The sequence below is a fragment of the Ylistrum balloti genome, unplaced genomic scaffold (assembly GCF_031769215.1).
Source record: "Ylistrum balloti isolate Yb309-2 unplaced genomic scaffold, AGI_CSIRO_Ybal_v1 Utg369808, whole genome shotgun sequence".
Taxonomy (NCBI): Eukaryota; Metazoa; Mollusca; class Bivalvia; order Pectinida; family Pectinidae; genus Ylistrum; species Ylistrum balloti.
Window position 1 is genome coordinate 1415163 of NW_026781982.1, and position 15010 is coordinate 1430172.

Here is a 15010-nt window from a genome sequence, read left to right on the forward strand (position 1 = left end):
GTTACCAAGCACAGACTGAAATTTGTTATAGGCTGAGTAGGCTGACTCAAATATTTTTTAATCATGCTAAATAATTGTACATAAAACTGAACTGTATTAAACATTTTAAATCAGATTATCAAATTTCAACCATTGAACATCTCAGTTTAAAGTGATAAATGCAATCATGACTTTCATGCAGGTGTGTATATCTATGTAACAGTATTCATATAACATTTGTGATTTTTTGTGATATTTCTTCTGGTAGTTCCTGAGCGCCATTTCCAAAATTTTGATGAATCTAGTCACAAAGAGATATGGAGGGTTCTCAAAACCTGAGAGTCCCACTGGAATTAATTAAGCACAAGTCCGGGACTCAAATATTTTTGAGTCCCGAAAATTGCTGTCATATCCTATGTAAAAGCAATAAGATTACATGGAACAGCACTAATGAAACATAACAGACCATTTGGGTGGGGATGTTGTAGGGAGGGACCATAAAGATGACGGATTTGAACAGGTGCACTGAATATATATGTATGTCCAATTTTACGCTATACACTTCTTCACGACTCCTGAATAATAAATGAAATAATAAATATACGGATCTAAATATTTGTTGAATATTGATATTGGATCTGTACATACGTGTCTGTGGTTTAGAAATGTACACCGTAAACTCGCGTGTGTCAATATGTCATTGATGGATGCTTGTCGTCTGGTATTCTATATCGGGTTTGGCAGATGTTGACACTTCCAGATTTAATGAAAGTCAGCTTACAACACACATCGACCTACTTATTGAATTCATACACGAATATCATGTATGCATGAACAGAGTCAGTATTTCAAACAGCTGGAAAAGCATGTCGATCCGTGAAATAACAGCTGAACAAAACATAGTTGAAATCCTGTAACATATTATTGACCCCCGTCATCAGCTAACGCGGATAGCATGTGAACTAATGTGTTTACATACCTGTGATGGTCGTCTGCTAAAGGTAAATAATCGTGTGCCTCCATTGTTACACTGTCATCTTAGTTATGTACACATATTCGTACTAAAAACTCCAGTTGTAAACTTTAAAACTGTGTACTTCCTTCCGGAAGTGGTAAAGTCTCCATTGTGTTGTAAACAAAGCGAGGCCCCTTGATTAGGCCCCGGACATGGCATATGGTAGGTTTGGGAGAGGTGAAATTTTTAGTACGTAACGCGGGTAATTTAAAAACAGAAATGGTTATGATGATTTTAATGAGTTAGAACAACAACAACAAGGTATGTATAGAAGTAAAGGCTAAACTGTATAACAGTGTTGGCTTACCTTCCATTCATAAAGATTTTTTATACAATGTGAATATTTCTTTTCAGTAGTGTTTAAAAGTATTATGTATCCTTGGAGTTTTTGGGGTTTCAGGAAGTAAATTTTCGAGTTTTTGGCAAATATTGTGCAATTTATAATAGTGTTAAAAAATTAAAAGTGAAACAATTATGTGAAATTGTATTTTTTATTTGTTTTTGTAGCATTTGTAATCATGTGGAATGTCTTCACCTTACACGAGACATGAACATGATAGCTGTATAACGCATATCAATGTAAAGGATACAACTGTATTTGCAATTTTAATTTTCAATTTCTTATCCCGGAAATTACTTTGTCTGAGTTTGTGAAGAGAGACGAGAGTATTGCTTTATTACATTCGACCGTTTAACTGTGTCAAGTGGGCTGGTAAATAAATTGAAACAAATTGAAAGGGAATAATTTACACAAATTGAATTGAAACCAAGTGACAGAGAATACTGTTAACACAATGTCTGAGTGAATCAGTTGTGTGGTACCATGATCTACTTATCCAGAATCTATCAACAAGTTCTCTTTGGAAACAAGTGGGAGGGATATATTCTACCTACGAAGTTAGGGCCGTCTTCCCTCTTGCAAACCTTTTTCTTTGCGAGTCTGAATGAATTTGACTACATTTCTCCAGTAAAAACATCCATATCTGATAATAAGCCCACCCATATCTACTGCTGTTTAGTAGAATTATTACTGTATTTATCCAGTAATAAGTCCATGTCTACTTCTGTTTAGTAGAATTATTAATGTATTCATCAAGTAATATATCCATGTCTGATAATAAGCCCACCAATATCTACTGCTGTTTAGTAGAATTATTACTGTATTTATCCAGTAATAAGTCCATGTCTACTTCTGTTTAGTAGAATTATTAATGTATTCATCAAGTAATATATCCATGTCTGATAATAAGCCCACCAATATCTACTGCTGTTTAGTAGAATTATTACTGTATTTATCCAGTAACAAGTCCATGTCCGGTAATAAGCCCACCCATATTTGCTGTTTAGTAGAATTATTACTGTATTTATACAGTTATAAGTCCATGTCTTGTAATAAGCCCACCCATATCTCTGATTATTCAGATTATTAAAAAAATTGCTTTTTCACTGTTTTGTAATAAGCCCATTCATGACATAGAATCAGAGGAAATTAGGCTTGGCTGCCCTAGCTTATGTCGGAATAAATTTCTTCTTCTCAGCCCTACAACCGCAACCCCACCCATACTCTAGTTATCCCACAAATATGCCAGGTAAACTGCTGGGAAGTGAAGGGACCACCCATGCTCTGGTTTTCTGATGTAAATTCAGTATTTTACTGGATGACTGAAGCACTGTAAGTGTTCTTAATTGTATTTATTAGAACAAAGCTGATGTGCCAGAAACAAGTTTATATACAAGTGATCTTGTCACAATTAATTTTAAGATGATGCTCTGACGAGAGATACAGGTGGGCAAAGATCCAGATAATGTTTGCTATCGATAGACATTTAGGTTTACTCCCAAAGAAGAATGAAATCATATGACCTAATGCTCTGCTAGATTTACATACCATATCTATAATATAATGAGCTCATTTCCCATTATTATTAAATTTGTAGTATTTGTTCTTCCACAGTGTTTTCAAACAGTTTTATTTCAATGTCCTTGATTGATAGCCCCTTCACTGCACTGCCCCCCTCCCCTGCCCCCCTCCCCTCTGCTCCACCTCCCCTCCCCTGCCCACCCCTCCCCCAATCCTTACCTCTTGAGTTATTGTAGGATGGTAATTAACTCATCCATGATACAATAATTAACCCCTTTATGATCAGATTTTTCAGATACTTGTACATACAGGTATTTTGCCAAAATGCAGCCATTTGCAGACAAGTTTTGTTATCATGAATTAATATTGTATATTTTGTAATGTATCTATAATCAACTACAAAATATATTGAAATGATACAGTTTACTGCAATCTGACTAATAACTGATTACTGATTACTAATTAAAAAAAAAATGGATCCTGATTGTAAATGTCCATTGGAAAAAGACATTTAAAAAAAGATTTCAACATAATGACATCACAATTTTGACTAAATAGCATTTTCAATGTAAAAAGTCAATAATTTTCGAGAAAACAATTATAATCAAAAAGCGCCAATACAGTTTATGGCTTTTGTGATATATAATTCATTAGACCAATATAAGGTTGTAAAAGAGTAGAATACAAATAAATTTTCAGCATAAATATATGGAGAGTTAATGGAACAGCAGGGTCCTATAAATATAATCATCAATATAGACGGTATACACCAGCACTATGCCTGTGGCAAGACTAGCATGGAAATTAGTCTCAATTGGGTATTTGTTGTAAATTGGTCATATCTGTTACCATGGAGACCTGTTATTCTCTAGTAGTAATTGATCATCAGTCTATCTCTCTTGTAGTTAGATTAAAAACAGAACCTACCAAACTTGTAGAGAATTTCCATAAACATCCAGAGATTTCCCAAGCTTACGGCACCAAATCTGTTATCATCTCAAGCAAATGAATCGTTATCATCCGATGTGGATAAATTGAAGGCTTAGAGGAATTAATATGTATGTATTGACCAGTCTAACCTTGCTGTCCAACGGTCAGTGAGTGATTATTGAAACCTTCCCGGTCACTAACAAGCACATCATCGGTCATTGGTCCATATATCAACAACCACAAATCACCATTTTGAAGAATAAGTCACTCTTATAACATTAAGCTCTGTGGTCAATGTTGAACATCATTAACAGACTTCAGGTCACCCTCCTTACAACTATTTTTCTGCTTTAACTCTATTCCAACATAAATTGTTAGCTTTTTTCATTTCTATCCTGATGTAAACTGGCAGAAGAAAGAACTACCAATATAAAGCAACGAAAAGGTGCAAAAGTATACATAAATACCAGGGAAAGCATTGAGCGTGATATGAATGAGATACTTTTCACATAATTTATAATTTCCCAGTCTGTGGTGACAAATAAATGACAGTCTTTACAACTAGATTTTACAATGTATAGCTTTTACGTGTAATTTGGTAGATAAAACGAAGAAGTTTAACTAAGTTATATAGAGCTACTATAGATATGTTTTCATTAAATCTACAGAACTGCTCCATCACATTTTAGATAAAACTTTGACCTTGAACTCTCAAGGAATCACAGCTGGTGTCTTATTGCAACTTTACCAACTTCAAATCCACAGCAGTGAGGATAGACATGCTTCCATACATCAAATTTCAGTTGAATTTCGTTGAAGACCAATGCTACAAGTCTGTTAGCACTAAATCTTCAAAATATTTTAGCTTGATGATATTTGTTCATTGCCTTCCGTATCAGTGTCTCTCTCTGTATTGTACCTTTAACAAGAAGAGCCCTAGTTTCAGTGTAAATGGTACCGTGGTTTGTACATGTGTAGGCTTGATAAATATGTTACATGAACATATTGTAGCTCAATAAAATACTGCTGTCCTCCAATAAGCCCACCCCATACTTCCAGTCAAATACCTTCATATGTGTGTCAAGAATGGAGAATTAATAAGTGTTTATTGTTCCTTGCTATTTGGTGGGTTTATAATCACATTGTGAACAGGCACAGTCATTTTTAAGGTGAAGTCTCTTTATAGTATCTGGTGGCTACCGCATTGAGCATAATATGAGAGGTCCTGTTGCACACCATACCTTACTTTGACAACATAAAAGAGAACCTAACAGTCTGATTGGAAGACTTTACAGTTCACCACTTTGACAAATTCACCCATAAGGCCACCTACCTAACCAGTCTAAAGACATTTTCAATGAAACTAACTTTGTTAGTCTGTAAAGCTTAATTTGTGTATACAATAGAACCTTCTTTCTGTAGTTTGGCTTGTTTTTGTTGTGAACCTTGTTAGTGTAGTTTGTGCTGTGGAACCTTGTCAGTATGTGTGTAGTGTGGAACCCTGTTACTTTAGTTTGTATGTACTGTAGAACCTTGTTAGTATGTGTGTACTGTGGAACCCTGTTACTTTAGTTTGTATGTACGGTGTCATTAGATTACCCCTAAAAATGTTAGTCCTGTCATGTTAAAGTGGACAATGTGGGGTTTATTTTTTTCAGGATAATATTTTAGTTTGTGTTGGAGATTACTATTTGGGCAGAATCTGTGTCTACGCACCAAAAACTAGCTTTACAGGAAGTGAAATTTTCATAGTGCTGAAATGTAAGTACTTTGTTACCATGACAGTGTTGTTGATTGTAAGATAGGTGTTTAGAATTAAATTTCTCCTTGTAGTGTTGGGTTGGAATTAGCAGTATTTTTGCATTTTTAGCATTTTTTGTAGGTAACCATGACAATCAAATGTCAGAAATGAAATTTTTTTTTTACACAAATTTCATCTCTCTACTGTTAATGTAATTGTTATACAGTTTATAAATATCTATACATGTAATGATGTATTTTCCATAACCAATCTGCTATACCTGTATATCTCAAACATGACAAATAATTTCAGGAAAAATGCAAATTAACTGTTTACTGCTACCTACTGTAGATCCTAAATGTTAGCCTAGATAGTTTGGTTTGTGTTATACAAGACACGTCATCCTTTATTTACATTGTACTTTCATTAATTAGTCTGGATATTTAGCTGTGCACACAATGAACGAATCACAAATTCAGAAAAAAATCTATTTTAGACTTGACCTGTGGAAACATTGAATCACATCCATGGTAGATCAAGATTACTTTATCTGATAAAGATCAACACAACCTCAAGATTTTGGCATTCAACAAGCGATGAATAAATCTTAAGACAGATTCTGACAAGGTATAAGATAAGATAACCTAAAGGTGTTTTTCATCATATCTAAATATAGACTTACTTGTGGTTGTTAGTATTTGACATCATACTCACTCTCAAATCGTCCCAAATTTTATTTATCTTTATCATCCAGCAACAAATTTTAACCTGTTAATAAGCTACCAACATATATTCATGCTTTAGTACAAACAGGATTTTCCTGTAATAAGCCCACCCTGTATACTTTATATCCAGCATGATATTTCAACTCTTGGGGATTTATTTCAGGATAAGTACGGTAATCAGACTGCAGTCACAGATAAGCTAAATGTTTACCTTGTTATAATGCCACAATTTGTCTAGAAGCATATGGCATTATAAACAGGTTTAATGATAAAATGATCAGGTAACTGTTCAGACAATTAGGAAAAAAAACCTTCAAACATGCTGGCAATGTTTAGTAACTTGATAGACACTGTTGGAGCTGTGTATGACATCAGTGAATAACCACAACTGATCAATATCCCCAATTTTTATCAGGTTTAAGAATGTGTATAAATACCTTATGATGACATACATTAACGAAAAGCCCAGAACCAAGCCCCTGTGAGGTGGTAGAGTAAATGACCGCCACAAGGAACATATCAAACTTTACAAGTAAAACACATCAAAGTTTTATTGTTACTAGGAAAACAAAAGCTTACTCCCTAGGTGTTACCATGGAGAGACTACAATCAAAGTTTCCACTCTGCTAAATAGAATTCCTTAATCAAAGTTTTATTGTAAAGGACAATGTGAAATCACAATGTTTGATTGAATAGATATTCCTATATCACAAACCTGTTAGAAAATCACATGTGAAGTTTCGATGACTTAAATGTCACCTTCATCAGAAAACAACCAGTGTGTATTTGCACTGAAGACCAAAATAAATCCATTGTAATTTTCTGCTATGGTATAATCTGATGTACACAAGGTGTACACTATAGATTCAATGTCATGTACAGTTATAGTTACCATATTTCAAACACATTAATTTATCAGCACTAAGGTATAGATAAAATAATCCAAATTCAAATCTCTGATTGTTACGAAAGAAGTGTACACCAGCGATTAGATCTAGAACCATTTAATGCAAATCAGTACCTACCTTACACATGTAGGAATCAGTCATCATCTCGCTAAAAATATCTCGACTTTGTAAAATGTCCAACACTTAAGAATCAAAACAAAGAATAAATTTCCATGTTAAAGGTATTTTGCTGACACAGGAGAAAAAAAAAGACGTTTGAAAATCAATTTCCCACGGTACCAGCATGATGAAATGTATTTGGAGAGAAGCAGAGATAGAGAGCTCTCCATCCCTCTATATATTGTAGTACTGCTTGTAGAAGTGGGACCAGCCTCCCTATAGATAAATACAGAGAAATGTTAGTGTCGATGCCAATACATGTATGTACCTACTGTATAGGTAGATGGGTACTTGACCTAGCTTTCTATAGGGCTACATATCTACTATTACCTACCTACACCTGCTGTCGAGAGCTTTCCCTTTGCTAACAGAGGTCAGCCTTGTCGACTCTTGAAGCATTGGAGCGTTTTCCTTGTCAGCAAAACTGATGCTATCTTGTCTTCTACTCCACACACTAGTACACATTTCCCACTGTTTTATATGTAAGATTTACTAAAGCTAATGAGCAGCTTCCTATTCACTGAGATTTACTTTAAGTGATTATTTGATGATGATGTTAGTACCTCCTCCTTGTGTTTATAATGAGGAAAACATTGTTCATATCAAAATCTTCTACAAGCTAAAACTACACAGAACCTGTCTTCCTCTTAACAAATTTCAGCTAATTATCTTTTCGGCTAAATTAATTCTTGCGTTTATAACTAGGCCAGGCATGTTACTGGTTTAATCATAATAAACACATTCATGCACTATATATTTGTGTAATACCGGGGTGCACATAACAACATGGTGACGTAACTTTTCTTCTTCAGGATAATGATTGAATATCGAGCCTTAATTTTATTTTATACATCAACTATATTGTAAATTTTCAAAATAATTTATGATCCTTTAGTTAATTGATTAAATAGATCCCTTCTACAGCTGGAACCCTGAACACACTTGGTTGATTTGTAACCCATGTACAGGATCTAAACTGCATGTGTACAGCTGGAACCCTGAACACACTTGGTTGATTTGTAAGCCATGTACAGGATCTAAACTGTATGTGTACAGTTGGAACCCTGAACACACTTGGTTGATTTGTAAGCCATGTACAGGATCTAAACTGTATGTGTACAGCTGGAACCCTGAACACACTTGGTTGATTTGTAAGCCATGTACAGGATCTAAACTGTATGTGTACAGCTGGAACCCTGAACACACTTGGTTGATTTGTAAGCCATGTACAGGATCTAAACTGTATGTGTACAGTTGGAACCCTGAACACACTTGGTTGATTTGTAAGCCATGTACAGGATCTAAACTGTCTGTGTACAGTTGGAACCCTGAACACACTTGGTTGATTTGTAAGCCATGTACAGGATCTAAACTATTTCACCCTGAACACACTTATTTGTAAGCCATGTGTTGATACACACAGGCTGAACGTAATACCAGGTAAATGTACCCAACAGCTACTAATATTATACATTTTCATGTTGCAGTTAGCTCGGATTAGACTCCTATTATCGCAGTTTTAATCTCATTGTATATAGCTGGATTGTACACAACCAAAAATACCAAAACGATACTAATTACACTTCATTATTTTACAAGTCATTTTACATCTACGTAAATTAGAGACAACTTTCAAAACTGGTTGTCAGATTATCAACATGATAATTCTGACATCTTCAAGGACTTCATTCTAATTATCTCTCATCCTGATCATTTTCACAATAAATCCTTACTCTCTGACAACCATTCAATAAGCATTCATATATATATATATATATATGCAATAATTCTCAACTTGTCATAAACAATGATTTGATGGTTTTGTTAGAAACACTGTCTGTACCAAGGACAATGTAGAAAAGGTCAGATGTTGATGTCATGGTTGTATTAAAGAAAAGGCCAAATTCGATGTTATAGCAGTTGTGGGAAAGGTTAAAGGTTGTAGATATCACATCTATTTAAGGAAATGTTAAAGGCTGACGTCATGGTTATTGCTGTAAATGTTAAAGGCAGATGTCATGGTTTCAGCAGGAAAGGTTAAAGGTTGATGTCATGGTTTCAGCAGGAAAGGTTAAAGGTTGATGTCATGGTTTCAACAGGAAAGGTTAAAGGTTGATGCCATGGTTTCAGCAGGAAAGGTTAAAGGTTGATGTCATGGTTTCAGCAGGAAAGGTTAAATGTTGATGTCGGCATTATTGTGGGAAAGGTTTAAGCTTGATGTTATGGTTACTACAGGAAAGGTGAAAGGTTGATGTTATGGTTACTAAAGGAAAGGTTAAAGGTTGATGTTATGGTTATTGTGGGAAAGGTTAAAGGTTGATGTCAGGATTATTGTGGGAAAGGTTAAAGGTTGATGTCAAAGTTACTGTAGAAAAATTAATTGGTAGATGCCATAGTTATACAATACTCCAGGAAAGTGTAGGACACACTGGCAATTTCTTATCATTGTTGATTACTCTTCAGAATTATAGAAGCTTGCTTTCATCATTATTGATGGATTTTCTAGATAATATAGGAGCACTGAAACAACCTATTCTATAATTAAGATTTGTCCCAGCACCAGTCTTCTGCTAGCTTGTCTCCACCTTGGGTTACATGTAAAAAGGTTGCTGATGTCATAAGTATTTTACCAGGTATGTACAAACATTATAGTTCAATGAAGGCTATAACAAGAGAATCAGCGAAACTATTGAGTGCTCCCCAGATATGACAGCATTGGACACAAAATGTAAAAATACAGAAATAATTTTGTAATAGAGGAGTTTCAGGCCCTGAATTTGGTATTGTAACCAATGGATACACCATGTTTTATGAACGCTTGCTAAGCTGTGGGCAAAAGTTATACTCCTGATGTCATTAACATCATTGTTCCTGTAGAGACAATGGTGAGATAACTTTAATACATACTAACGTTACCATAGAAACATCACCATTACCACTAAAATCACAAGTAGATTTTTCACTGTATTTATGGCTATTGGCAGTGTAAAGTGAGCTGTACCCATATCAATGCACTTCTGTAAATTCCTAAATAAGGCATCCCCTGCAACTAGCCCGTTAATTCTGTGGAGTTTTTCGTAATTACGTTACCTAAGCTACTGTTTTGCTCACACTTCTAAATTGATCAACGCCACATTCCTTCACATGACCAAGTGTTTTTAAAGTTGTGATTTTTTTAAGGCTTAGAAGCCTAAATTACGATGGGAAAGAGTGCTAAATTTGAATGTCCTGTTTTCTATACAACTGCCTCTGTGTTGTTTGACTGATTAGATTAAGCCATGTTCCTCCTCCAGATTCTGTACACTATCTGCCAGGGATGTGTTTCTACACTGATTGCCTATCCACACAGTATAACACTGGAGTTAGATTTCCTGGTGTGATTAAATCCTCCTTGTCTACAGTAACTCTACAGAGGATACATCAAAGCCAGTATACACAGACAAGACAAATCAGGAAGAAAATCTTCAAAAGGTTTGCATGGAATATAAATTATCATCAGCTATAATCAAACGACAAAGCACTAGTATAAGTCTGGTTACTTTCGAGTTAGACTCAAACTCTACAACAGAGAGGGAAACATTACCCAGGGCTGTTTTTGCCCTTGTATTAACATTACAGATTTTCACCCAGAGTTAAATTTCTCTTTAGATATTGAGGAAATACATACCTAATGAGAAACATCCAAACTATAGCCAACCTTATTTTTTTTTCCTATTGGCAAACAAAAATCAAACTGCAGTGAATGTTCATCATCATTATGGGACCATGAAGCCCACATAAGAAGGTAATTATGGATTTAGTATAATACACTTCACTACAAAAACTTCTACAATTTTACCAATATAGAGTACACTAAACAGCAGTCAAGGGGAGACAACTTATGTCACATCTTCCGCAAAATTCTTATCTGATTTATGCTGAAAATACTATCATGTGATACTGCAATATATTTTCATGGAATGTTTACAATTGTGTATGAATAAACAAATACATAAAACTGCAGATTACTTATATATCTTTGAATTAATTTCCACAATTTGCTGGTTAAAATTTTCCTGGCATTTCCTGTGATAACACACAGTTTTTGATTGTCTTTTTCCAAAACGTCTTATAAGTTTTTGGAGAAGACTCAGATATCAATATGACAAACAGACATCCTGGTTGGCTGGCTTAATATAACGCAGCAAAATGTCTTTTATATCCTTTCAAATAAAAGTATAGTATAATGCACACTGAGTACAAAGCTTTGCCACCTCAGCCAAACCTATTTGTATATGTTTATATGTAATGTATGTTTCAGGGGAGGCAACTCTTCAATTGCTACAATTTATATATACTGTTATCACGAGAGAACAAGTTTTCCTGAAAATGATTTTCAACTTTTACAATTTAGAATAATTAGTTTAAGTACATTGATTCTGGTAAATTCTGATTCTAATTGTGTTATGAAATTTAGAACTTCACAATAAATCTATATGAACTAGAAAACTATTATCATAATTTAAAGTATTGATGTGAACATAAAACTTCCCTTAAAGGTGATCATTAAATCAGATTACATCTGAAGTATGTGATTCAGCTGTATGTATAAATCATAAAGATCATATTTTGTTAAATCTAAATTGTTATAACCCAAGTTCGATTAATTCATTAGATATGTAATAATATGTAAGACATTTATGGCCTTGACACTTTATGCAATCCTCAACAACTCGAGGGGTGTGAAACAAGTCAGGAATCAGTATTAGTGACCTCGAGTCTAAAGTGGAGTACTGACCCACTGAACTGCATCAAGTATTAGTGGACTTATCTGGAGTACTGACCAACTTGAAGGGTGTGAACTGCATCGAGTATTAGTGGCCTTATCTGGAGTACTGACCAACTTGAAGGGTGTGAACTGCATCGAGTATTAGTGGACTTATCTGGAGTACTGACCAACTTGAAGGGTGTGAACTGCATCGAGTATTAGTGGACTTATCTGGAGTACTGACCAACTTGAAGGGTGTGAACTGCATCGAGTATTAGTGGCCTTATCTGGAGTACTGACCAACTTGAAGGGTGTGAACTGCATCGAGTATTAGTGGCCTTATCTGGAGTACTGACCAACTTGAAGGGTGTGAACTGCATCGAGTATTAGTGGTCTTATCTGGAGTACTGACCAACTTGAAGGGTGTGAACTGCATCGAGTATTAGTGGTCTTATCTGGAGTACTGACCAACTTGAAGGATGTGAACTGCATCGAGTATTAGTGGTCTTATCTGGAGTACTGACCAACTTGAAGGATGTGAACTGCATCGAGTATTAGTGGCCTTATCTGGAGTACTGACCAACTTGAAGGGTGTGAACTGCATCGAGTATTAGTGGCCTTATCTGGAGTACTGACCAACTTGAAGGATGTGAACTGCATCGAGTATTAGTGGACTTATCTGGAGTACTGACCAACTTGAAGGGTGTGAACTGCATCGAGTATTAGTGGCCTTATCTGGAGTACTGACCAACTTGAAGGATGTGAACTGCATCAAGTGTTGGTGGCCTTATCTGGTGGCGTGACCTACATCAGGGGTGTGAATCCATTCAGGTTGCAGTGATGGATGACTGTCATTCTATAAGCAATACTGTGCTTCTCCAAAAGTTTGAAATACATCAAGAACAATGACCTTGACTTTATCTGTAGTACTGACCTAGTCCTGAAGTGTGAAGTAGAATAGTGTAGAAACATTCTGACTTTAATTGAACTTAACAACCAATTTTCTCAACACTTCATTTCATGACCCAAGTGTTTACTGCTTGAGAAACCAGGAACCATTGGAAACAAGCTTGGTTAGTTTGGATATATCAGTATACTTATATTGAGATGAAATCAGCATGATCTTCTAAAAATAGAAACAGTAAATTATCTCTTAACACAATTATTTATTGAATCAATATTTGTTTAGCTAACAGTAAAAGGTACCAAAAAACTCATTTACAATTTGTTTTTATGTCTCCAATCACTGGTAAGTAGAAAAAAAGGATTAAGAAAAAAACATCCCACCAAGAAATGAATGCTCTTCCAATTGTCATTAGGGAGGTCAAGACTCTCCTAAAACATTGAATAAGTGTCATGATGAAGTGTTTGAATGAAGGACTCAGAATACAACATCTTTTCCTAAGCTAACAGGGTCAGTGGCCTAGAAACACAGAGATTTCAACTAGAAAATGGGTTTAACATCCTAATTAAAAACATACCATTTCTTACGGTGTTTACTTGAAGCAAAGATAACACACTAAGTACCTGGAAAGAATCGTATTATATATGTATACCTACACATGGTGTCTTGTTTTTTTTATTCTAACTACATGATTCAAGTCTTCACTTTTATTATTGTTGATGTTAATTCTTCCAATTCCATATTTAGAAAAAACATCACAATTCACTAATGCAAAATGTAGGGTAGCAATAAAAGAGGCAAATACTTAAGTTAAAATGTAAACATCTATGTATTTCAGGTGATATTCAAAATACAGGAAAATAAAAGACAATTATACCAGGGTAAAAATAACCCTGAGTGAATGATTTCTCATAAACTGTAGTGACAGAAGGTGTGCAATATTAGAGGGTAGTGATTTCATCAAGGATGTCTCCAAATATTCAGATGTGCACAGGGTGGAGTTATCTGTTAAGATTTCATCTATCAAAAAAAAAAAGAAAAAAGAAAAAAGGAAAGATGACAGATGGAAGATAGAAGATTGGAAGTTAAAAAAAAAAACAAGGGGAAAAAATACTGATTTTCAGTGTTCTAACTCATTGGCTCCAGCTTATAGGGATAAATGAAATTAATATTCTCCTTTATATTATACAAAATGATATTTGTATTGTTTCTGTAGCTGAGGTTTGGAGTGCCCATGAAAAATGTCAGTAATGCCATCAGACATAAAATATGCAACTGAGGACTAGTGGAGTATCATTTACAATCATATCAGTCAGAGCGTAAGCCTTGGTGTTCTAAAAACCAAACTTAATACAAAATTCACGAGTGAGCAGTAACATAATGCAAGAGCTAGCCAAAATCAGATTACAGACAATACAAATATTCTTCAGAGAATACCGATTAAGCTGTTGATCAAATTGATGAATCTTTAGAATCATGTAACCGTTTTGGCTCTTGAGAACCTCCGGTTCCTTTGGGGATGTGATAAAAACTGTGTGTGCCCACACTGACGATCTTCATCCTTAACATGTAATACAGTCGTAATGAGGCTTTGTATCAACACGTTGCTGCTTCATCAATATTTAACACACTGTCAGGAGGAAACAAATGTTCTTCCTTTTGTTCACTTTAAAGAATAAACCAGTCATCTGTCATACTTTGCACAACATATATTTCTTTTTTTTTTGTCTTCTGAATTTGAATTTTGAATATGGCTGCTTGTATGGACAAGTGACAAGAATGCACCAAGACATCACACGATTAAGTCAGAAAGACATGAGTCATTGAAACTTGAAATTTTCAGGATTTTTGTGATAAAGAGTTGAGCTTTGCCATGTGAAATAGATACGTCAGCAAGATAAGGGTGTGATGGGGGATTTTACCACAGGCAACATGAGGATACCTGTTGGTGATAAGGTGAGGTACACTTTCACAGCCTGTAACTGCCTCCCTCCTCCCATCACCATGGAAACACAAACATACACTTACCAAATTTCAAGTG

General features: G+C 35.0%; 1 protein-coding gene across 1 annotated transcript in view; it reads right to left on the reverse strand.

Annotated features, from left to right (window-relative positions):
* The window catches only part of LOC132544732 (kelch-like protein 5), a 70548-nt gene that overhangs the window by 42531 nt on the left and 13007 nt on the right, over nt 1-15010 (reverse strand). The gene's annotated exons all lie outside the window — the stretch shown is intronic.